This window comes from Phalacrocorax aristotelis, chromosome 1 (genome assembly GCF_949628215.1).
Source record: "Phalacrocorax aristotelis chromosome 1, bGulAri2.1, whole genome shotgun sequence".
Classification (NCBI taxonomy): domain Eukaryota; kingdom Metazoa; phylum Chordata; class Aves; order Suliformes; family Phalacrocoracidae; genus Phalacrocorax; species Phalacrocorax aristotelis.
Window position 1 is genome coordinate 145,812,675 of NC_134276.1, and position 26,254 is coordinate 145,838,928.

Genomic DNA, 26,254 nt, shown 5'->3' on the forward strand with positions numbered 1-26,254 from the left:
GAGGCAAGAGGATAAAAGGTGACAGGCATTCCTATTATATTTTCTTTCCATTCTCCTTTCCTAATTCCCAGATTCTTTAAGTGTAATAATTAATGTATAAGGAGATGGCAGAACATATGGGAAAGAAAGACATATAGGTCACTAGTTAGTCAGAGCTGCTCCAAAGAAGTAAGTTCACATGCTAAAGGACATTCGCAATGCGTGCAGTCGTGAGGACAAAGAAGTTGGCCAAAGAGAAGCACCTGGTATTTACAGCTTGTAAGAAGAAAAAACACAGTATGAAAAAAATTTCCACCGCCTGAGTGAAACTGTAAGGTTCTACCATTCTACTAGAGTGTACAAGTATACCATATTCACTAGGAAAAAAAAAATGTTGGCATCGAGCCCCAGCTCCACTTAGAAGTGTGAAGATAGATTTTGTGTGTCATGCACTTGGAAATAAATTAGTAGATTTTTCTTATAGTATAAATATGAAGAAAAATAACTGATTAGGTTCTTGTTTATTTCGGATTATAAATCCTCAAAACCATACAAATGGTAATTAATTAATTCTTGCAACACCCGTGTGTGATGGTAAGTCTGTACATCCTTAAACAGAGGAAAACTGAGGAACAAAAGGTCAAGAGACTTACCCAGCGCACCAGAGCACTTCAGCGGCAGAGCGGGGCCGCAGCTCGTGCTCTCCATGCTCTCCACCATGCACTCATCCACTACACTCAGGATGGCAAATGCCAGTCTGCTTAAGGACCACTTTTATGCTCAGCCAGGTGACTGCGGGCCAAAGCCAATACAACCCTACATGTGCAGAGCTGAAACCAGCTGAATAAATCCCACCAGACCTGACCTGGCTGTGCCCTCTCTACTCCCACAGCACGTAAGACAGTACACGCGTGTGCACCCCCCCCCGGGCACACAGTACATCCAACATGGATGGCTTACTGCTGGCCAGCATGCCGAGGTGGACCTGCATCAGGGACTGGGCAGGACTCTTGTCCTCTTCCCACCACACCCCACCGCTGTGCCCCATTAGACCTCATGTGTAAAACGTTGTGCCTAGAGTCACTGGAGCTGGCAGACCAGCTGAGCACTTTTCATCCCATGCACGTTTCAGCACCTGAACCTGCCAGACTAGAGCAACAGGGAGGCCCAGGAACCCCTTATTTCCAGAGGTGGAGCAAAGACAAGGGCTTCGCTAACAGGAACTGCCCTCCTGCCCAAAGCCAGGGGTCAGGGAGAGAAGTAGGGTACATGTGCCCCTGGGCAGGAGGCAGGCTGCGAGGCAAGAGCTCCTCCATCCCTGAGGGCATCTGCACGGGCAGGAGGAAGAGGACAGGTTTGGGACAAAGTCGATATATCCAAGTTGTGTGCAAAAGGTAAGGGAAAAATAGCAACTGCCAGGAAATTCAGAAACATGTGTATTTCTTAGGTTTTGTTAAGATCTTCCTTCTCCTCCCACGTGGGCTTCCAATGGAAAATCAATACCAGGGAGGGAGACCCTACCTGGGTGTTCAGCAAGCATTTCTGATCTCAGAAAAAAATTAATTTTTTAAAATCCAGCTTCTGTTTTCCTTGTTTCTACTTCTTACAACAACAATTCCAGACGTGATTTTTTGTACGTGAAAACATTCAACAAACAGATCCTTGAGGAAAGTAACTGATGAAAACAGTTCAACTGGATCTACGGCAGAATCTGGCATGAAACATACACAGAGAGAGCAGGTATACATGCGTGCCGATCTCTGAGAGTAGCTGTCTGTGTATTTAGGCATAAATACACAATCTCATTTTACTCCATCACAATATTCTTTTCTTTTAATGACAGGTGAAGTTCTTGTGCAGTTACAAAATAAAACTACCTCTTTTTTCTCTTGTTGATATGTAAATTTGCCCCATATATGAAAACACATATATTTACACACACACATATTCTAACCAAGAGCAAAGGCCAGGCTTTCAAAGGAACAATACTGTCAAACTATTTTGCCTTTGCAACCCATCCTGCTACTATTTATACTTACTGCTACAGATATCAGCGATTGTTTCCTTGCCTCCTCACCCCTCCCGGACACCATGAGAATAACAGAGAACGAAGTCTCTCGGTAGCACTTTCCTTCTCAGCAGGAAGCTCAAGCGTTTGTGATATCCATTTTGATACAAAACCTAAATTAGGCCTCTGGAAATAGGTAATGCATAAAAAGAAGCATTTTTGTGCCACAAGATTATTATTATAGGTTACCGTTAACCCTTCAGAGATGGAGGTGAGTCCTGCAGCTCCCCACTGGGTTGAATATTTGCTGAGAAATCACAGGCACTACCTAAGCAGATATTTCAGGTGTGCTTCACGATAAAGAGGACGATCCTGTTGACCCATCACATTCTGATAGCTAGTTTGAGAGCAAAAGCATCGCCAGTTAAACAAAAAGGATCAGCACAGCATGCACACGCTGCAACCCTCTTGTGCTAAGAGAAGATTTAAAAGGGGCCGGATACAAGAATAACTGTGGATTTACTAACACAAAGATCAAACAAAAAAAATCAGTGCTATATTTGGGAACTACCCAAAACACATTCTGCCTCTTAGCTCCCTAAAATTCTTCCTTATTGCAAAGTTTCCACTCGGTCACATATTGGTGGAAAGAAAGAAATCGTTAAAAAAAAAATAATCTCCAAACCTTTAAACAATTTGTACTTTTCAAGTTTCAAATCACTGCAAATGAAAGTATCAGGGCTGGAAATCTGTGTGATTTATCTCAGCTTTGCAACTGTGAACAATAAAGTTACACAAATCATAAATTAACTTTTTTTTCTTCAGAACCACCATCATCACCGAAGTTAGGAGAACTGGTCCATAATGCAGATTCAGTGAACCACACTACTGTGCACTAAAGCTACACCACCCCCTGTTGTGATACAAGTTGGCCCAGCATTACTCATTGCTTGACTGACTTCCTCAGCAAAACGAGCCATACCGCAAATTCAATCTGTTATCTGCCTACACAATTTAATTCAAGTTCATCTTATCCTAAGCACTTATTTTTCCTTCAAACATGCAGACTTCAAAGGGCTATAAACTGTGATCTTAAATGAAAAAGCAACTGCATGTCAGTAAGTTTTCCTAAATATAAATAAATATTTTAGTAAACTATGGTTGCTACTTGTTAAGCCTAAGAAAAATGGAGCCTTGCCATAACCTGGAAGACAAATTGGATCTCAGAGCCTCAAACACCCTCCCATTCAAATCCCTGTGCTTTGTATACCTGTGGGAATACACAGGAGAAGCATTCCAATAACTTTGTGTGCTAGCAAGGCAGACTGAGGTTTTCCTAATACATTTTAAGTTTCATAGCTCCTTCACTCAGGAAGCCACATATTTAGCAATCACTACACATCAAATGGGAAGTCCCGGGGAATAGGTATCATTTCACAGACCAGACTTACTATTGCACCAATGACCAGAGCACAAATCCTTGCACACGTATGTATATGGGCGACCATTCCCACAAACGTCCCCCCATCATCGCATGAGCTACAACTCGCTACCAAGAATAAGGAGCTTTCCATTTGGCCTAGAGATTTGCCTACAGCCATGCAGAGGCACGGGGAAGAAAAAAAAGGCAGAAGTCCTAGCTGCTCCTACTCCACTCTAGCCATTAGGTTTGGCATGGCTTTTCCTAGACAGCCCTCTTTGTTTTAGCTGTTCTGACATCTGTGCATTGCGTTTGCCCTGTTGTGCAAGCAAGACTATTGCCTAAGAGACAAACAGAGATCACCAAGCTCGCAGTGCCTGACACAAACAGAGTTCAGATCCAAGCTTCCCTAGGTAGCCTAGACCCCATCCTTTTCACTTACAAATGTAAAGCAAACTCTGCAATATCCAAAGTGAAAAAGAAGGAAATCATCTTAATAAAGGAATGGGAACGAAAAATCGCCCTTGCTCTTGCAAGTGTTTTGTTTTTTTTAAAAAAACAGCTATTTGAATCATTCCTGCTTACAGACAGACCCACTTCTTCAGCAATGGAAAAGCAATAGAAGCTTTTTGTCATTTGATCCCCACAAACATTTTGTAATTTAATGTGAGCAGGCTCCTCACTGGGCTCTCAGACAAAAGTTTGCCCACATGCCTTTTAAAGTACGTACCTGATTTTGCCTTTGTCTGCTAAGTTCCTTTTGCAGCTGTGTTCCCATGAAAATTTTTCTATATCCCCTTTCCCCTGTCGTTTCTATAGTCTGCTCAGAGGTGGATTCATTGCTGCTTTTCAGCAGTTACATTTCTTCTTCAATTGATGCTCCTTTTTATTTATTCCAAAGTTTCCAATGTAAAACAAACAGGAATACCACCTTTCTAAAATTACTACTATCCCACTGCCCTCCAATGTAACATTAACAAGAGGCAATATTCTCCAAAGCTATGAAGCATATACTGCCCCAAATTACATTGCAGTTGCTGCCCTGAGCTCGCACATTTTTGAATAGGAAGGCTCCCAGGGATCTCTCTCTCCGTTCTGACTGCATTTACTGCTTTAAAATATTTTTAACCCAGTCACTGAAGTGCCAGCCTAGCAGCCCTTCATACTAATCCTAGCCTGGGTGGCTGTTCTTAAGGGAAAGCATTCAAAAATTGTAGCAGTGCATCAACTTTGACCCTTTTCACTTAAAACATGAGACTTTTTTTTTTAAGGGAAAAAAAAATTAGATTCCAGAGGGAATCACTGAACTCTGACCTGCTTAAAATTAGTTTTGTTTTAGTGCCTGTGTGGTGACTCAACAGGCCAATTTTCCAGACACTTAAGACTTCTCTGCTCCTGAAGATTCCAGTTCAAGTCCTGGACTCGCTGCCTGGGGTCGGATCAGAACACTTTGTTCCATGGCTTCAAGCAGTGAATTCCCAGATCGCCGTACCCTTGCCAGATGCTGGCATGCTTGGTAATAATTAGGGCTGTAACCAAGCTAATTACTTCTTTTTTTTTTAAATCTGTGAAGAGTTTTGCTTGCAATACATATGTTAGACCAAAAGAATTTCCCTTCAAAATTCAGCAGTCGAGAAATGTTTATATGGCTCTGATAAACATTTCATGATAAGCTGGATTCTTTTGGGGGGGAGGGGAAAGATGTGTACTTTGGTCTTAACAGTGCAGCAAATAATTCTCAAATAGGGTCTGGCTGAGTGTATTCATCTCACTGGGAGTAACTGATTTGATTTTTTTTAATCTGTCACAGGCATTACGAACGCTAAATGAGTCACCATAGACTCCTATGCTGCAAAAAATAGCATCACAACGCTTCATTTGCTCTTCAACAGGACTTCAAGTGCAGCGCCTGGTATCAAAAAGCCTTGTCGGATAACAAATTTAAAAATCCCAGGAAATGAAACCCTAACAGTCTTGGACCAAATTATTTCCTGCAGAAGGTTAACACTGCCCAGCAAAGCAAAGCTCATCTAGGAGCAGTATTTTTCCTCAATCTCAGCAGAATTATTCTATTTAATCTTATCATCAATGCTATTGCATGTATTTCATATCTTTCATCAAAGGATCTCAAACGATTTAACAAACAGCCTCAGAAATCTCCTGTAAAGGGAGAGAGTACTATTATCTCTGTTTATTAGTAGTGAGGAATTAAAGCAAAAAAGAAACTTTGGCCACAAGCAATAAAGAGCCAGACCCAGAAACAGAACCTAGGTGCTGGTCCATATTAAATGGCATCTGTTACATTTCCATCCCTGTTTCACAGTGATCGTGGAAAGAAAAGCTTTGCCAACGTCTATAATCACTTATTTGACAGCTGCTAACCCAACGAACACAAAGGCAATTTATACACAGTGCCCTAATCTTCCTGAATTTGATCATGTATGAACACAGCACTAGTGTGTTCCCATAATTCTGGGGTTTTCTTAGAAAGAATGTAGCTTTCTTCCTTTTTCGGTAAGAAAACAAGCCGCTAAAAGACAGAGTTTTAACACGCAGTCATCAATATGCTGTTCTTACAAATACCAAAAATGTAAAACGGTAATAACACAAACAATGATGCACGCTGTTCTGTGTCAACAAAATGACTCTGTCTTCTCCCCAGACAGTCCTCCTTCAAACTACAAAAGAAACCTCCTAAGACAGAGAGGAAAGCCTTATGCCCTGAGAGACACTGGTCAGGACAACCAAAGGGAAAGGAAAGTCTGTGACAACAGAAGATGACACTGTTCTACGAGCATCCTCCACATGTTTAACCTCAAGATCTGCATGCCTCTGGTGACCACAACTGCCACAGGACCTTGAAAATATCCAGTTAGGTTAAAAGTTGTGAGCCTGCTTCACTAGAAGCCAACCTGCTGAGCCATATTAAACAGTAGCGTCTAATGTAAAAAAGTAACCAATGCATGGTGGTCCATGGTAGATGGCTGAGAGCGTGGCTCCTCTGGCTGAGCAAACCGACCACAGAACCACCAGAGCACCTCCACCATGGAGCCTGGACATGAGTATGCTATTGCGAATTACCACCATGCCTTCTCAGAGGAGAACTGTCACTGGATTGAAACAATGTGAGCTAACTAGGTTATCCATCACCTGCAAAAAATTATGCTGTTCAGAGCTTTTTGGATACAATGGTGAAGGTGAAGAAGGCTTTCTTCACCGCCCACGCAGCCTGGGCTCAACTCTGCAAAACAAATTTGAGCCACAGTCAGACTTGATGTCAGACTTTCGCCAGCTGAGCTCCCTCTCACTTCCTCAGTTTGAGGTCATCTGAATACCTTGACAACCTGTGAGAATAAATCAAGCACAGAAGGTGTTTAGGAACTAAACATACACGTCAGGTGTTCCCATAAAACCTACACAAAGTTATATCAAAGTATCCCAAATTCAAATCCTTAACAAATGTATCACACATTTTGGAAACGGTGGGCAGTGACTTAAAATACAGCCGCACTGGCTATTAAAAAAAAAAAAGAAAAAAAAAAAAAAAAAAAGAGAGAGATGGAGTAAAACTAGGAGGAAATCAGGGGAAAACGCACCTGCTGACATTTTTTCCCCTGGGGGACAGATCAGTTGCATGAAGCTTCCACCCACTGGGGCTCACCTGCCACTCTTTGAGTAGCTCTGATGTTAAAACACCACGTAGCAACACATTAATACCAGCAACCACTGATCTCTCGATCTCCAGGCCAGAACGGACCATTAGGACATTCCAGTCAGGCCTCCTGCCCAGCACAAGAACCTCACCCAGCAATTCCCACAACACCCCTGTAACTTCAGGTACAGCACAGGTCGACGGCCAAAGCCCACGCAAAGCCCCTGCTGGAATAAAGGCCTTGGTCCCCATCCTGCACTGAGAGCATTTATAACCGAGTATGTTTTCGCTTCCAGCTTGCCCGTCCTCTCTCAGCCACACCAGCTCAGGACTGACATGCCAGCCCCCCAGTGAAGAGAACCACGGCCATAAACCATTCATTCCCACAGATGACAACTGGTTCTGTCGCTAGATACATTGCACTGCATGTTATATGAAAACTGTTCCTGTTACTGATTGTTTTTATAGAAATTATTTACACTGGCTCTTTGATCTTTCTCACCACTAGCAAAAATAAAGCTCCAATTCAGCAGAGGGCTTAAAACACGTGCCAAATTTTAAGCACTGAAGGAGGCCCGCTGGCTACAGCGGGACTAAAGTGCTTAAAGTCAGGTGTATTCGTAACCACGACAGGGCCAAAATCCCTGCACAGCCATTCAAAATGCATCCAAGCCTTGCGCTTTGCTTCTGGAAACTTTATTCTCACTTTACATATAGTCAAAACCTGACAAGAGCTCACTGTCGGATTATGCAGGAAATCTGCAAGTTTCACCAAGGTGTGATCTTATGCTTTTTCACACATTATTGTATCATGCCGCGCCAGAACACTAACGTATGCACAGTTCTAAAATAGCTTGCATTATTACAGCCCAGCTCAGAGAACGGCGCTGAAAAGCCAACATGCAGACCTCCAGAGATTTGCTCCTCAGCCACTTGCAAACTGATAAGAGGTCACCATTACCTTTCTCACCAAGGGGAAAAAAATTTAAAAAAAAAAGAAGAAACAAAACAAACTGGACTCAGCACTCCAAAACCTTTTCCCCAGTTTCTCTCTTTTAAATGAAACTGTCAATTGTCAGATTTGTCTCTGGTCATGTTGGGGTGGGAGAATCAGATTTAATAACATTTAACTGACTTGCTATGAAGAAGGAAACATATTTTTTCTTCTCTCAAATTTGAAACCGACACTGTCTTTTTTTTTTCTGTTGGCCTACTTTCTTTTAAGTTGCTTTTCAATTATTTATGAAAATGCAATAATGCATTACTTTGCTGTGCAAATGTTTAGAAGAAGGAGATAGCGTCTTTCAATTGAAAAAAAATCATACATGGTTACATAGGGGATTATTTAAAAGCGCTTTGCAGGTAATACTTTATAAAAAACAATATACTTTCTTTTGCCCACACACACACATTCCCATTTTCTTTAAACTGTGTGTTTGAGTCAATTAAAAGAAGTCCACAGCTCCACAGAAATACCCCACTCGTTGCTCTGCAGAGCTGGAGCTGCAACAAACAAAAGCTCTACACGGGAAACTGTACGAGGGGCTGAACCAAAACCTATTAAGACATTGAAAAGACTCCACATTTTCTGAACAGTAAGAGGAGGGTAAAATCTTGCCCCACTAAATAAAGGAAAAGAATAGCAGAGCTCTCAATGTTTCACTCAGATTTTTTGAAAGGTTTTTTTTAAAAACAGCTGGATTTGGAAGCAGCTGTGTTCCCAAGCCCATCAAACACCAGTGAACACTGACTGCTGAACTTCTTTCCCCAGTTTTGGAAATCCCATGTGGATGCACGCTCAGGTGGCTATGGCTTCAAAAGACTCACCACCTCAGGGTTTTAGTACCAACAGACCAAAAGAAATAGCAAAGTCTGCCCTGACGGTAGCATGTACACAACCATAATGCCTACCTCCCACGTCTTAAGCTCTGCTCTCACATGGCCAACTTTGGTCTAGTGAGATTAGTTGTCCCTATTACAATCAATGGTGATAGAAGACAACGGAAGTTCTTGCTCTGCAATACTTTCTACAGAACCTCTCTCTGTATTGGCAGAGGAAGCCAAGAAAGATCAGCTTCACTAGGTTAAAGCTAGCCTTTGGATGTAAACTATAAACAAAGATCCTATATACATTCACATTATTGACCTAGTGTCAACCGGGGCAAAAGACCAGAAAGTGTCATGAAATGAACACAGATGTACTTAACAGCAACATAACACAAACTGAAATACAAGCAGAGAAAGACAACACACTAAAACAAACCAAAAGGTGCACAGATAGGTTTTGGCACCTCCACCCATGAAGGTTTTCAAGCCACAATTAGACAAAATCATGGCTGGCCTGACCTACTGCTAGCCCCAGTCCCACGCCGTGCAGGCGGCCCCACCAGATGTCCAACCTGACCAACATCCCTGGTGCTACGAAAGAAAACTAAACTGTACAAGGACTTAGAGAAGCCAATCTCTGCTACTATTAACCGTGTTAAATGCCCTCGATATCATTCCTTAAAACTGGAATCCACATAAATCCTGCAGTCTCTGGAGCTCCTGGAAGACACCTCTCACACTCACTTCTCACAGTCCCTGCAGACTTTCAGAACAGACAAGTAATGTTTAACAATGCAAGTAACTTAGGAAACCAACTTTTTTTCTTTTTTCCCTTCATTACAGTGACTTAGGCACGTAAATCAACCTGAAGGTCAACAGGGCACCGTCTGCCCTACCTTCAAAAATGGGACTTTTGTGGCTTTGAAATCTCACTGTTCTAACTGAATGGTGCGCTTACGCAAACACTCGGGTTTTGCTGAATTTAAATTAATTATGTCACATTTCTAAAGTTAAGCCTATACTCAAATACTGTTCTTAAACATGGCCATAAACCACACCCCTACAACTCACATGCCATATTCTGAGTTAATTACAACTGGACAGTGAAGGCATGGAAATGCTTCTAAGCCCTTTAGGCTTTGAAGGAGCAAAACTTATATGGTGTTGAGATAAAAATAATTATATAAAGCTGAATAGTTACACAAGTAAATATTTTCCTTTTTTTTCTCACACATAAAAATGCAGAACTTAAAACTAAGCAAAGCAAGAAGTAAAACTTTGCATTCTTAAAACTTTACACTTGTGCAACAGCATTTTTCTTCCATGTAGCCTCTTCCTGCTACTTCTTTATATTTGTGTGCATTGGAGAGGTGCTTGGGTATAGAACTGCTGCTGCTATTCACACCGATGTACCTACACCTTACCTCCAATATATCTTTAAGGATTAGAATCTCTTTGTTTCTCCATTTTCTAACCCATTTCAGGTTGTTTCTTCTCACTAGGAACCACTTTCTGTACCAACACAATGCATTCGTTATTAAAAAAAACAGCAGGACACATAGCAGAAGGTGTAAGACTGTGTCTTACTTCCCTCCTCCCCCATTACTCCTCATAAAACATACTGCTATCATTCAAAGATAACGTCTTATGTAAAGAGAGATATTGGTCTAATGGCATTTTGTGACTGGAGGCGGGGAGGTAAGCATCCACGTAAAGTTCCAAAGCGTGCATTTTAAACATGTTAATAACCTACTACATGCGTGCTTACAGAACCACATTGGCAAGTGTTTTACTGAGCGGGCCCAGAACGCGTGCAGACCTGCCTCCCCTCTTCACCCCGGGAGGGGCTGCCCACGGAACACACCCCAGGTCACACCGGGGGTGCACCACGCACATTTTTACAGCGCTGCTTTCCTCTACAGCACTTTCCTGGCAGAGACAGGCCTTTATTTTCCAGAACTGTCAATTGCCTTTCAGAGGCACTAAATTCACACATACCTATTTGTACACAGTCATCAGCATTTCCTCATTTGTAATCTCTCACGAGAATTAATTTTATTCCTCTACAGTCGCAAAACTTCCATCATCCCATGCAAACTGCTACTTACCTATGGCAACCCTGTTTATAGGAATGCCTCGTTGTACATAATTTCAGGTTTCAAATGGAAACTGTTTTACAGAAGTGACAAGTGCTTTAGCATTCCTGCTCCAGCCCTGTCTTTTCTGACATCGGCAGGAGGCACAAAACCCACCTCAGCAACAAGTTTCAGCGAGAACTACAAAGCTCACCCTACGTGTGCACATACTGACCAAGTAATCTATGCACAACTTGCAAACCTGAACTAATTAATTGCCCTACGTTTGTTAATCTCAACCACAACGCACCTAATGCACCACGGTGCCGCTAAACAAACTCGCATTCCCAGGAATCGGAACAAATCATTTTGTTCTTGCAGAATCAGACTGTCCTGCTCCTGGTGGCCGCCTGCGTACAATTACAAATATAAAATCAATCTGAAGCACAGCAAAGAGCACAATGCCTCCTACTAAACACGCTCATCTTCCAGATTTGGATTCGTAAAGCAGAACACTGCATTAATGCATTCACTTTCCTGCAGCTGCATAGGCTTCTTATATATTTTGCATACCCTTCGTAGCAGATGCTGTCAATTTATTATTAAACGGAAGGGTAATTGACACATATATTGCATTTCTAATTATTATGATGCATTTGCCTATATTCTAGCATGAGAAGAGTGATCCATATATGTCCATGTATATATACATAAGCATGATCCATGTAATACCACGGCATAAGGAGCAATCTCATTTCAGTGAAAACACAGTTGTATGTTACTGGATGCACATGTAAGGCTAGCGCATGAAGAGCTGCAACGGCTGCCTTTGCCTGGGAGCCTCAATGTCCCCAGGCTCCTTCCAGAGTCAGTGAAGAAGGAGGGACTCTACCACAGTGTGATTTGGTGGATGAATCACTGTTACACAGTAGGTATTTTCTCTGTGTTTGTAAAGAATTCTTTAATACAGAAGTCAGCATCTGCCTTTAATTCAGTCTCCTCCGAAATAATCTGAAAACCATTCATTTTCTAATTTTCTTCTCTTCTCTAATGGTTTCCGAATTTTTCTCGGTGTAAACCTGGTCCATTAGGACTAACCTCCCGCTAGAAGGTCAGTTGTGACATTAAAATGGCGTTCCCAGCTAAGAAAAGTAACTCTTCCACTCACTGACTAAAGGCACTGACTTAGCCATGTAACAGGTATTTTGCTTGCTTTTTTTTTTTAAATGGACTGTAAAATTAACTTTTAGATCCTTATTAAGTAAATATTTAATTGGTTAGCTGAGGATTACAGCTGTGTCCCCCAGCCCTTTTCATTACCCTGAAAGCTTACTCATACAGGAGGATTTTATAGCAGTGTAAAAGGTAGACTCCGTAATCCTAGTTCAGAAACCAAACCAGTTTAAACGTGTCTTTAGCCTGACTGATATGAAACACAGCATGGCACTCAGTTGAATTTAAACCTGGTGTATTCGCTTACCCCCTATAGAAACTGAAGATACTGCAAACTATATTTACATCTGTTTCAGAGCCAGCTCAATGCTTCTGAGCAGAGCAAGCTTAACTGAATTTTGTCCCCTCTCCTCAAAAACATGGGCAAATTCTTAGAGCCCTTACTGCCCAGCTATGAGGAGTCAACTTCACCCTATCCCACCAGTTCTTTGCTGTACTAGCCAACCTTCTACCCTGCCTAAGCCAAAAGCCAGTGCTGAAAATCTGGCTTTAAATAAAATTAAATACATTAACATCACTGCCACTAAAAAGCAGGACCTCAAATACAATTTTACTAATACTCCAGTATACCATAAGCATCTCCCTAGGCTTTGACTAGCAAAGGCAGGTACCCTATGTAGCAAATCTAAGCCTACTGCAGGAGATGTTGGCTTTCCCAAGACCTTTTAGACTCACTTTGAGTAAAACTCCTGCCAGGGTCCAGGAGACCACAGTGGAAATCACTCCTCTATGGGATGTAGTTTTATTTGGTTTGTGCTCTGTAAAACTATGCTCCTTGCAGAAGGTACAAAATGTCATCAAATCACACTGGCCAGTTGAGCCTGCTCAGTCTCTCTCAGGACACACTCACGAACCAAAAAGACAGGTTTAAGTGTTCAGTGTCCTTCATCAGATTAGGACAGTATTAATAGAGTGCAGACTCTCCCATGCATTCAAACTATAACCATTCAAAGGATCAAATACTCATACATAACTGTATAATTTGAATAGTGTGAGATTTTTTTCTTGAGGAGATTTTGCAGTAGTGAAGAATACTATCCTTCTAAAATAACCCTGACCTGCAATTTTCAGGCAAATAATTTCCTTGAAATATAGGTAAATACTCTTTCTTTAAACAATAATCACAGAATACACTTTATCTTTGTCACCAGAATTTCTTTTTATTTAAAAGAACAACAGGAATTTGGGGGGGGGGGGGGGGGGACGACACACGAGGTGGGCTTCTGTTAAAGGACAATTCACTGAAGGGTCTTTTAGCCAGCAATTGTCAGCACTGCTCAGGGCCAATGGATCAAATTTAACTCTAAAAAGTGCTGATGGTTTTATGAGTCATCACAGTAGGAGCTGGCGCTCTGGGCCACTCAAGTTCAATTTTTGGTGTTACCACGGTGTGTAGGAACTGGGATCTTGGTGAGCAAAGATTTGCTCTGCATTTGATGCACTGGGTAAAGTGGCATTCTTAAAATCACCAGCCTCCCAAGCAGCTAGTAAGCCAGCAGGAGGTCAGAAGGAAGAGAAAGTAATTGTCCTTTGTGCCTCTGAAAATAGCCAATATTAAAGGATCCTCTTATGTACTACCCAAGTTTCAATCTACGCTTGCAGCTCAAAGGAAAAGACAGGCTGGAGAAGACAATAAAACTGTCAGAAATATTAGAGGAGACCCTCCTCTAGCTGTCATGAAGCGTATGGTCTCCCCACCTAGAAATGTGTGCAACTAGAAAGGATGTGTGCTCTGTAAGCAACAAAAACTCATTCAGGTAATGCGCTTTACGTATACACAGCATACTGTGTATGTGCCCGTGCCTGTGTGTGTTCACCACCTGCTTGAAGAGGCCAGAGACGTGGGGAAAGGTACTGCAAGGATGATCATCTTACACTTATCTAGGACATCCATCAGTGGAGCAAGCAGGACGCAGACTTGAGCTGCTTTAACAGACTGTACACAAGTCATGGGAAATCCACTTGACCTGTAGCCTCCGCTCTCCACACAATGCCCAAAGAAGGTGTAACTGCAGCATAACCAGCAGTAGGATGTGAATCAGAACTTTTGGTCTTGACCTGAATGCTCCTATCTGTTACAAAATTTCACAAAGGGAAACAGTCCTACAGTTTGGTCACAAATCTGAAAGGAAATGTTCCTAATTGCGTCTAGGTGTGCCACGAGAAAGGAAGAGAACTCCCAAAGCCCCCAGCACTTCAGTGCCACTGAAGAGGAGCTCATTCTTGTCTCAGGCTTCAATTCATATGCTGTCTAAACCAAACTTGGACCTGAACTTGACTACATATCATGAACAATGAATTGGACCATCTCTAATGTCTTGAAGAAGTAGAGAATATAAGCAAAACAGGTTATTATAACAAAAAAAAGAGTTTACAGCACAGGAGACTTCAAGGCCACTCCCGGGGTGTTGGGCCCAGTTGCCCACTTCCTCACCAGCAACGCTCCCGCCACCTTCAGTGCGAGCACAGCTCTGGCTGTTCAGGGGACGTGCGAGGATCCGTATGTAGAAAGCGGGAAAAAAAAATTCTTTGCTAATAGGAAAAAAATCCTTATAATAATACTAATCTATTTATAATGGTCAAAAAATATGACAGCTTACAACAGCGTCACAGCAGTGCTTTGGCAATATTTTAGCATACTGTTGTATTTTTAGAAGGACTGTTCATTTACTTTCTCCTAAATGCTGGAATTCTTATTTTTCAACTAACACTCTGTTTTTTGGGGTATCCGCGTGCCAACATCACAGTGTTTTATATCAGGGTAAGTATGAAGTGCAGGCAGAAACAAAGCTCCTGTATACACGTTGCGTTACAGCAGCGCTGTCAGAGATGCCAAGTCTCAATCTCCTCCTATGCTTTATGCAGCAATAGTTAGCTACGCCGCTCACAAACCTTCTTGGAACGCAGCAGTACGTTTTTACGATAAGTAACAGAAAACTGCTGTTTCTTCATCCTGAACGCTGAGGAACTATCCCATTGTAAACAATACATCTGACAGTTTAATGATATTGCTCAACCTAACTGGTTTTGGCAAGCAGCACGTAAGATAAAGGTGCAGCAAGATGTATGTTTAAGCACTTTTATATTTTCTCAGAGCAGAGACCTCAGAAGGGTACCTCACCATTTCAAAATTCATTAGCAAGCTACCTGCATACTTAGGTGAGAAACAGTAAGCTCTCCATTAACTCTCACCTGGTACTACGAGATCACAACAACAGGACGATCACAGTCCCTAAGAACCTCTACAGCTGGAGCTCCAGCATGTATAGACAAAATTCACATGCTTTTATTTTCCTTCTAAAAAGCATGTATTAGCTTCCATCGCTTACAAAAACTTATACTAGGCTAAATTAAATACATGTGTACCCACATGTTAACTGAATTAACTTGTAACAGTCAATACATCTCAAATGTCCATCTGTTTACATAAGACACTTGCAGCTTTCAAGTCTCGTACTCCTCAGAGTGTAACTCTCAACCAAAACAGTTTAAGTTCAACCAGAAAGCTCTGCTGCGAGATTTCCAGGCATAATGGCTATGTGTTTATTGGGTTCTCATGCTCAAATCATGTCAGAACAGACATGCTACCATTCGCGAAACGGAACACATCGATGCCAGCCTTTCCCTCTTCAGCTGGAGAAGCCTCGTAAAACAAAGCTGGCTGTAACCTTGCCAGATTTTACAGCTAAATTAAAAAAAAAAAAATCTCCCCTTGCAATCCCAGTTTAATAGTTGTAAATAGTGTATTTTGCAGGATGACGAATTCGTTTCTGAGGTAGTAATGTACTTCCCAGTGCTGGGAAGGATCAAGAGTATATAAAAATAGGAGCAGATACAAGTAGCTGTTCTCAGGTAAGTTTCAGGAGGTAAGATATTTTCACAAAGAACTTTGTACTAGCTCCTCATCTGTAAGAAGTTGCGTTTTAATCTCTGGTTCACTTAAGCAAGGCTAAACTGGGAGGAGAAAAGCCAAGCCACACTATCTTACAGTTCCACAGCTGGAATCAAACTGCCTTTTTGAATCTGAACAGAATTTAATACCCTATTCTTTGATAGAGATGGAACAAAATGCACCTCTCTTCAAAAAAGAAAAACCCAAACATTTCCTCTCTAATTGTAGGCTATTGCTGGCTTTCCTTTTACAAGAGTTGAGCAGTAGCAACGATAACAAAAACTACCTGTACCAGCGTGCGACACTAGCCTCTCAAAGAAAACAGTTCTCATCAGCCACCATCCTCCTGGACGCCCCTACTGTATTGTTGTTGTTGATGATGATCGCGATGTTGAACGCCTACAAATCTCCCACGTGCCTATTTCGTTGGCCTGCCGGTTTAAAAAAAAAAAAAAAAAAAAAAAGAAAGCTAGAGGCCATTATTCATGAGCAGTAAGAAAACAAATCACTCTTAGACCTACTCCTCTTGCAGATTCCCACACTTATTACCCAAAATCCCACAGCTCGCTATTGGTTCTACCCTTGACCAAAGTACAGGGCTGAGGCAGCATGCCATCCCCAGGGAAAAGCCGATCACGTTCCTCCCGGCGAGCGGCTCCGGTTATTCTCGGATCGCAGTCGGGCTGGAACCAAGTCCCTTAACTTTTTCTGCGAAGGCAGAGCTGGCTCTCCCACCGCCAGTGCCCGGGCCAGCCCGACCGGGGGGCGGCGGGGAGGAGCGCGGCCGCCCTCCGCACCCTGACCCGCTTTCTTTTTGAGGGGAAAACCGCCGAAACGAGTGAACCGAGAGCCTTCAGCCCCTTCCACGGAGCCACCCTCCTGCTCCGGGCGAAGCGAGGGACGTACCTCGCTGAAATGCGTGCACAGCCTCATCCCGCTGCCCCCCTTCCCCAGAGCCCCCCGCGGACCCCCGGTGCCCCCCTCGCCCCGCTGCCTCAGCGCAGCGCAGCGCCCCGGCTCGCCCCTGCGCGCCTCCCCGGCAGCGGTGCGGCGGCCGCCGCCGCTTTGCACTCACGCACGCACGCACGGACCGACGGACGGACAGACGGACGGAGAGGCAATTACAATAATTTAAAGCTTCCTGTCCGCCGGCTCCGCCGGGATCCCGAGGGCTGAGCCATACCCGGGCAAGGCGAGGAGCAGCGGCTCCCCCGCCACACACACGCACGCACGCATACACACACATACACACAGGCGCGGGCACCGCGGCCGGCCCGCCCCCAGCCCCAGCGGCAGGAGGAGGAGGAGGAAGAGGAAGAGGAAGGGGGGGGGGGGCGTGACAAGTTGTGCCAAACTTCGAGAGGTGTGGAGCGCCCGTGAGGGAGCCGGCCGCGCTGACAGCCGGCCCCGGAGGCGGCGCCCACCCCCCGCGCAGCCCCCTCGGCGGGGCCGACCCGGCCCGCCCGGGGAGCCCTGCGGAGCCCCGCGGGGCGCTGAGGGAGCGCCCGCCGGGGAACGGCCGCGGCGAGCAAGAAAGTTAAAACGGCGGCGGTCGCGCACCTACCCGCTGTCTGTAATGTCTCCTCCGGGCGCGGGATGCTAAGTGAGACACTGGCGGGGTGGGGAGAGGCAGAGGTGCGGGGAGGGACCGGGAGATGGGTGTTTGGTGATCTCTTCCCTTCTCTTCCCCCCCCCTTCCCCCCCCCCTTCCCTCTGTCTCTCAAGGACGAGGTGAAATCCCTTTGCTGGTCATGAGGCGGCTTCAGAGACAAACAACACAATGAGAGTGCAAATAACAAAAGGAAAAAAAAAAACCCAAAGCAACCAAACCAGGAGAGGGAGAGGGAGACCGGGAACAATGGGGGAGGAGAGGCGAGGCTCGCCGCGCCGCGCCGCGCCTGGCCGCCGCCGGCACCCCGGCAGGCAAGCGGAGGAGGAGGCGGAGGAAGGCGAGGTGGCGGCAGCGGGGAGGGGGCTGCGCGGGTAGTCCCCCCGGCGCGCCGGGGCTGCCTCAGACCAGCCCCGACCTCCTCGCCGTCGCCCGCCCCGCCGCGCACCCACCGGGGCGGCCCTGCGCGGCGGCGGGGCGGCCAACGGTAAGTGACGCGCCCGCCGCCCCCGCGAACGGCCATCGCCGCCGCCGCCACCGGCCCCGGGCGGGGAGAGACCGTCCGCCGGTTCAACGAGCGGTTCAAAGCGGTGGGGGGGGGGGGCACCTAGCTCTTCCCGCCTCTCGCCCCGCCACCGCCCGGGAACTTCTTCACCGAGCGGGGCTGTCGCGGGTCCCGGGGTTGTCGCTACCGGGTCCCTTCCCGACGAGCGGTTTCCCCCTCCCGCTCTTTACTAAGAGTAAACACCCGGGAGTTGCGTGTCCGTGGGCGTGTGCGTGTCCGCCGGCACCTCCTGCACCGACAGCCCCTGTCACACCGGTGCGATCGCACACACGCGGGGACGCCCACCGCAGCCCCTCTTCTTACCCGGCACCCCCGGCCGGGCGCAGCCCCCACGCGTGCGCAGGAATCCGAAGAGGACGCCGAAGTTTGGGGTCCCCCCGCGCCCTTCCCCCCCGCTCCTCAAAAAGCCGCGGCGGGTTTGAAGATCGCCGCTGTCAGCCGCGCCACGAGTGGGGTTCCGCCAGTGGGGCGCGCAGCGGCGGGGTTACCTCAGCGGCAGGGGGGCGGTTGGGCGGGGAGCCGCCCGCCCAGGGCGGCCGCCGGGAGGGCCGCGGCTTGCGGCTCTCCGCCCGGCGGCCCGAAACCTGTCCCCGGGGCAGAGGGGCCGCGGCAGGCCCCCGCCGTGCCACCGCTCCCTGGGGCGGAGGGGCCGGGGCAGCGCCCCGCTGTGCCACCGCTCCCTGGGGTGGGCGGGCGGGGAGCGTGGCGCCGGGCTCCGCTGGCCACCTCTGCCCCGGACCCCGCGGTTACCTCCTCTTCCACTCCGCCAGCACCCACCCGCCGCTCCTCGGCCGAGCCCAGCCGTGTCCCGGGCCGGCCCCGCGGTTCGGCCCGGTCCGGCCACCGCCAGCCCGCGGGGACCAGCACCCGCCCACGGGGACCCAGCCGGCCGCTCCCGGGGCTTCGCGTGTGGGTGTGTGTGTGGAGGGGGTGGTTGCCTTTTCCTCTCGGCAAGCGCTTGTCCTGCCTGTACTTAATAACGGCTCCCGGTGGGCGCCCGCGGGGCCCGGGCGCGGGGGGAAGAAGCGGCGGGGCGGGCAGCCCGCCCCCGCTCCCCTCACAGAGTCCCCCTCCTCCTCTCCCCCTTGATTTACTTACGGGGTCTTGTCTTTTTAATGGAGCGTTTGGTACATGTGCGCTCGTGAAGCCGGCGGGACGGGGCTGGAGCCCGGGAGTGGGAAACGCAGAGCTACGCACCCTGAGCCAAATTCTTCAAAGAAGAGCAAGTTCAGTTATTATTCATCTCCACGAGGGAAGTCTTATCTTCTACAAATATTTGATACTGGGACAAGTCCAATAATTAACGAGAACAATCAAACAATTTCACTGCCTTCTTGGGGATTTAAAAAGTCATCATCTGGAATTCATGAGCGCTACAACCTTTTTTTTTTTTTTCCCCCTGCTTGGATGCATTATTGTATATGATCTTTTCAGTATGTGTGTGTGTGTCCCTAAGTGATTTTACCCTTTGATGCAAAACATTAACAGCACAGATAATATTCACAACTGCTGATTCAGTGAGACTTCCCCTTGGAGTGGGGAGAGAGGGTTGTAACCCTGACTGGAAAAGGGAAAAGAAAAAGAAAAAAAAAAAAAAAAGAGAGATGGAGGAATGTTTCTTTCTTGGATTCCTCCCTACCTCTCCAGCAGGAACTCCCACAGGAGTCCTCTGGGTGGGATGGGAGCAGTGCAGATCTAGCACACCGCTGCCCGGCACGAGGCTGGCCAGCACTGCCCAGATGCAAGCATCAGCCCTCCCAGCTGGCCTGGTACCTCCTATTACCAGAGAGAAAAAGCCAGACCGGGAGAGGAACGGGACCCCTGAGCTCTGCAGCAGCATTTCTGACACAGCACGGGCTCAAGGTGCCGGGTGCCAGTGTGACTTGCAGGGCCCACTTGCTGCTGGCTGTGGTGAGCTGAGCAGGCCAGATGGGTAATGGCCCATGGCTCAGTTGTATCCAAAAAAAAGCCACCCAAAAACCCACCCAAACTTGCCTCATCTGGATCAAACCCAGACATTTGAGCAAGGTGCCCACATGCTGAATGACAAAGTTTCACCTGCCCCAGCCACCAAGTTCTGTACAAGTTCTCGTACTGGTCATCAGAGTGGCAAGTCCTCAGACCCCACCCGCTCATGCAAACCCCCCTTCTGACACCTGGCAGCCCCAGGTACCAGCACAGGTAATGAAATATGCTGTGGAAAGCTCCGCTCAGGTAACCTCAAGCCTAGGGGCCTACAGCCAGATTTCTCTGGGTTAGGCTGACAGGGGTATGTCTGTCCTCCCCACATCTTTCAGAGCTTTGCTGTTGATACGATTCCCACACATTTTTTTTCCCATAGGCACCGCCCCCCCCCTTTACTTCTTGCTCTGTGCCAAACCCTCCTTACAATCACCGTGAAGTTCCTTGCAGTTCAACACAAGAAAGGAATTAGGGTGGTTGGGTCCAAAACTAATCTGGAGCAAAGAGAAAAAAGCCAAATGCGGGTGCATTTTATTTAAGATCAAAAGCACAATGGTGTGAGATTGTATTATGCTCTCCACAGGAGCTGTATTTTTCTACTTCTACAATAGGATTAAGGTGTTCAGTGGAAAAGAGAATTTAAAAAAAGGCCCCATTGGACTGGTACTAGCTGTATTTGAGTTTTTCTTAAATAATACGGACATTTCATCCCTCAAGGACTTTATATCATCCTGTTACCAAGCACTTTTTAAAACAATAATTGTGAATGCCAGTAATAATTTAATTTTTACTATTTGTTGCTGAGGATTCATTCTGCTTTTTTTTTATTATTTAAAGGATGTTACCATTTCTGCATTGACTGATTTCAAACTTTTCAGTCAACCAAATGCTTTTTAGTAGAACCTAAAGACATCTCCTTATTTAGCTCTGCATATTTGAGAGCACAGGATGTTGAATGTTAGTACACATGGGCTGGACACAGCTGGGAGCACAGCTTCAAGCCATTTTTCCACCCTGAATAACTAAAGAAAGCACAAAAGAAAATGGTGCAACTTGCCCAATGAGAGGTAGGCTACTGTGCAAAGACGGCTACCTAGTTTAAATTTTAAATTTGCAAAGCTCTGGCTAGCTTTCAGTTTCCCAGCGCCAGGGAAGGGAAGCGTGGCTCAAGTGTGGTTCTGTTCTAGCTGAGTTCATGGAACACGACTGTGTTTAAATGAAAAGTATCACACAGCTTTAGAGTGAGCAGTGTGCATCTGGAAATCAGTCTGTCCATGCTTAGTGAAGGTGGTTGATACACAGGGTCCACTTTCACTAAATTGCCCCCTCCCCTGTACCTCTGCGTTCAACTATTACATTTGTAGGCACAGCTCCATAAGGAAGAAACGTACGGGGAGATATCTCTGCTTGCGCAGTGCTGATCCATCTTCAGTTCTCCCTGTCTTTGTCCCTTTGCTGCCACTCTTCGTGAGCTACTGCGTGCGCCTTCTTGCCTCATCCTCCTGGAAAATTCAGACACCTCCAGTTTTTGAGGACATTGAGTCTTGGTGCACTCATATTCACAAAAGCTGGTGTAAAACGCTGCCTTTCTCATATGGAAATGGTTTGTTACTACCTTTCAGAGGTATAAATGGCGGCATTGAAGAACAAAGCCCTAGTCCTGTAAAACAACATTATCTTTGTACCAAAGTAATCCAATTATTGAAGTACTGCGATAACCTTAGAGCCATATCAAAATGAAGAAACCACTTAGGAACTTACAAACATCTGTTTTTGTATCAGAGTGCATCAGCACAAGAACACCCTTATGCCATCCTAATCAGTCAAAGTATCGCTCTCGTCTTTTACATTCAGCATGGCTTATCTGCTTCTCCGTAATAAAATCAGGGCAATACTTGCACTGATTTGTGTTAGCAGGAAAAGCCTCTGTTACTTAAATTGAAGCAATCTGCTTCTATGCAGGTCCTGTCTCCTCTCCCCCAGAGGCAATAGAGAATCCCAGCTATGATATTGCAGAAAGACATCCAAACAACTTCCTAGGGAACATCAGGCATGCTGCCGGTGTGTCCCTGTATAGGGGTCTCTATCCAGTGTCTTGCTAGCTGGTTCCTCAAACTAAATGATAGAGTCATGTTTCAGGAGAGTAACTGATGGTCTTTAAATGCGTTTTGGATCCCACATTTAGGTCCTATCGACTAAATACGGGATATATTTATTTTTAGTAGAAGCTGGATACAAAATCTGAAAGAAACAGGAAATGTTGATTGAACTAAATGTTGATTAGGTGTTCTGTAATTTAAACTATTGCAGGCATACGGAATGATAAAAAGAAAAGGAAGCCAGCTGAAAAAGTTAAGATACTTGCTTTTAGTTGTCCACGCTGAGCAAACGTTAAATATTACAAGAATCTGTAAACAGCTTTCAGTTTCAGTAATAGATTAAAGGCCCAAAACACTCATCTATCATGCTACCGTTAGTAACTCTTAGATTTCAATGAGATTACCCACATATATGAAAATAAGCATAATCTCTCAGGACACACAGATGAATAAAGACAGTCACAAGGATGGATTTAAGAAGCAGGCTGGAACTTCATTAGCACAATATTTTCACATGTCAAGCAGTTAAGTGGGCCCAGTGCAGGGATTACAAAGCTACAATTTAGGGCAGATCCTCCCTAATCTCTCTCTCACGACGAGCTCACGCCCGAAGCCCACCCCTCAACCCTTCCCCATGAAAACAAAGGAGGACCTAAAGCCCTACACACTTCATTTAGCTTTGCTTCTTTCCTAGGCACAAATCTGATTGCAAAGGTCCAGTTTTCTCCTTAATTTCAGCCCTTGTCCACACTGAACATTCTGGAAGGTTTTCCATAAATTCCAGCAAATGAATAAATACGTATATTCTCGTACATTCCAAATCCAACTTCTCAGCCTACCCCTGACTACAAAGGCCATGAAAACTTCCTATGCCTTCCCCGACTATACCCTAATAGAAGAACATACCTTTCTTGATACTAAAACAACAAATCAGGTGACAGTGTCCCGAGACCATAGTTTATATGCCATGACACAGAGGGAGAGGAAATACTGTAGCCTCAGGCAGGGACCCCCGAAGCCTAGCTTCACTTACATGCCTACCAAAAGGCCAGAGAACCAGTCAAGGATCGCAGTGGGTGGTCTCGTGTATATTCTGGCTGTCCCCTTTCTTTCTCGGCTGTTCACCCCACCACTAGGTTAATTAATAGTGTTTTCCACTGAGCCACCACTGGAAGTGGAGGAAGCACTTGCAGGATGAGAAACCATGTGGTGATGCTTACTTATGTACGGAGACCACTAGGAATGTGTCTTGCATGGCTCAGTGGGGGTCGCTGAGGACTAATTAGTCAGTGCAGACCATCAGGCCAGCGCAAGTGTGGTACTTCCAGACCCCCAAGTAATCCAGGTATGTCAGCGTGGCGCGGCATTGTGCACAGCGTGCACATTAAATTCAAGCAAGGACTGCAACATAAAGTTTTACAAAGCGATTAGGAGTTTTGGGTGCTCCACGAGTTGAAGAGATTGTGGTGCCTCAAGTGGCACAGAGTTTTCCGAGAGCAGGTGTCTTTCATTTTTTAAATCTAGCCCCATTTTCTAAAACTGGTGATGGACGGAAAAAGGGAGGTAATCAAAATCACCTGTGACCTCTGAAAATAGAGGCCAGTTCCTGTGAGTAAGTTTTAGCAGGACTGAGCACTTAGTGTCTTATCAGTAGCACAGGAACAGGGATTTGTATATACTGTTTTATTAAGATTAGTATCTCTGCAGTGCTCCTTAAATAAAAACAAAAGAATAAAATGCTGTAAAAGGACAGAAAAAATGACTCAATTTCCCATCATTGCCAAAAGCCTCTAATTGTGAATATAATCAACATTTGTGCCGCAAGATAATTTTTTTATATTAAGATGTAGTAATTAATATTAAAATAGATGTGGAAAAAAAATGGTGTGACCCGTTTAAAATTTAGCACAGTTTCTGTAGGTTTATCATCTAGTGTGTACGCAGTAAATAATACCCTCAAGAAAAGCAAATATTACAAAATCAAACAAAAATTAAGAAGCAGCCAGATCCCCAGTGAAATATACTGTTCCTTACGAGAAAGTTTGTTCTCTTAATTTGTGACATTTGTTTGAAAAATCATAGAGCCGGTACAGTTTTCAATACAAAATTTTTCACGTCAAGCTGTTTTCTTGCACTACCATCTTTTGTGGAGTAACACAAGCTCCTAATCTCACTAAATTACTATCATAAAAACAAAGAGGAGAGAAGGTTGCAATGCAAGGAGATGTCGTTTGTATTTGTAACAGAGCAATCGCTGATTTAAAATTGGCATTGGAGCTCCTTCTCCGAAATGATTGCTAGGTTAGGAAAGCAGCGCTTTAAACCAACAAGCAATGTCTGAATTTCAGAAGAAAGGCTCAGGTTTAGCACTTGCCCTAGTCTGTGTTTTGACTGTTAGACCTACACATTTTTAAACATGTGCATGTCCTATTGCTCTGCAAGTATCCTATGGCAATGCTTATAAGATCACTGTCTAGAGGGCTCGTACATCTTTATATTTTACGTTTAAAGGAAACAAAGAGCCTTACAATTCCATACAAACAAAATTCTCTCAGGAGCTTAAAGCCTGTTTCACCTCATACACCTGCTCATGCGGTTACAGGTATGCAGTGAAGGATAAGCAGCACAAAATATTTTATATTCTGCTTTTACAGTGTGTAGGTATTCAGGCTGTTCACTACAAATGACTGCACAAGGTGAGAAGCACTGGAGAATCAGGCCCCAAAGATTTTCTATACTGGATCAGATCACTGGTGCATTAAGTGTGTCACCTCACAGCTGGATGCTCCAAAATGAACCTAGCTATCTGTGTGGTGGTGTGGGAAGTACTCTGGCAGTCAGGTTGCATCCAGGAGAGGAGGCTGGGTTTTGTCTTTTATTTTCTTTAGTCTGTCTAATCAGAACTGTCCTCATTTGCGATCAAATTGTTCAGACTTCCTTAACAGTTAAAACAAGAGCATCTGACTCTTGGTGTGAAACAGGATGTAAGAAATGGCATTAGAAATTACAAATAATAGCATGGGGGGAAAAAAAAAAAACAACACACCCAAACACATTAATTTCTTACTATTTTCATATGCTTCTGTGGTACAAAAAAATAGTCCACAATATAAGAAACACATAGTAAATACGCTGCAATTTACATCACAGTATTTGACACTGCAGAGCTATTTCGTGGAACTTTACAGCTTTATACAATGATCCATTTCAGTCAGAAATGTAACTTACTATTCCATAAACAATAATTATATACAATATGCAAATATCACCTAGCTATAGGAAGTGCCAGATATCAGCAATGTGAAGTAGCAAAAAAATATAAACACACAAAGCTCTCCAAATCTTTCAGAGGTTTCTCGGTGAGAATCAGATTGCAGCTCATCACGTCAAAGGCACAGATATTCCTAAAGCATTTCAACATGCTGATTTCAGCATCCAGGAAATCCAAAGCCCTCTCTCTGCAGAAAAGCAAAACTTCTAGTGCACGCGTTAAATACATTGATCCTAATTGTCACATAACTGATGCAACTATCAAAAGCAATTACATACCTGCTATCTGACTGAAAGTCAATGGCACTTACACGTGTCCCTAAATAGCTTCTCTGGAGCTCAGTTTCAGTCACCAGAAGAAAAAAAAAAAAAAAAAAAGAAAATACAAAGAAAACGTATGTGCGTACAGTCACAAAAAGCCTCTTACGCTACCGGTTGTATACTATTTTTTAAGAGAGTTTCATTTCAACAACATTTTTAAACATATGCCATATGACTGGTGATTCGGCTTCCCCAGTTCACATCGCAGCACAAAAAAGCTTTCAAGGAGCACGTGTGTCCCACCATCCAGCCACTCTTAGTCATTCTGACACGTAAGATCTGATTGCAAATCTTTTGCCAAAAAAATGAAGGTCATTCAGGAAAGTCTTTTTTTATCTTTTC

General features: G+C 45.0%; 1 protein-coding gene across 3 annotated transcripts in view; it reads right to left on the minus strand.

The window, feature by feature from the left end:
• SOX5 (SRY-box transcription factor 5) overlaps positions 1 to 26,254 on the minus strand; it is a 722,135-nt gene that overhangs the window by 635,062 nt on the left and 60,819 nt on the right. Inside the window, exon 1 of one of the 3 annotated variants that reach the window (XM_075114227.1) lies at positions 19,359 to 19,474. The exons of 1 other annotated variant lie outside the window; for it this stretch is intronic. The gene's annotated coding sequence lies outside the window, so the exon portion shown is untranslated. Of the gene's footprint in view, positions 1 to 17,211; positions 17,475 to 19,358; positions 19,475 to 26,254 lie in introns of those variants that run through there. One more of the 3 variants, XM_075114264.1, reaches the window with a different exon arrangement.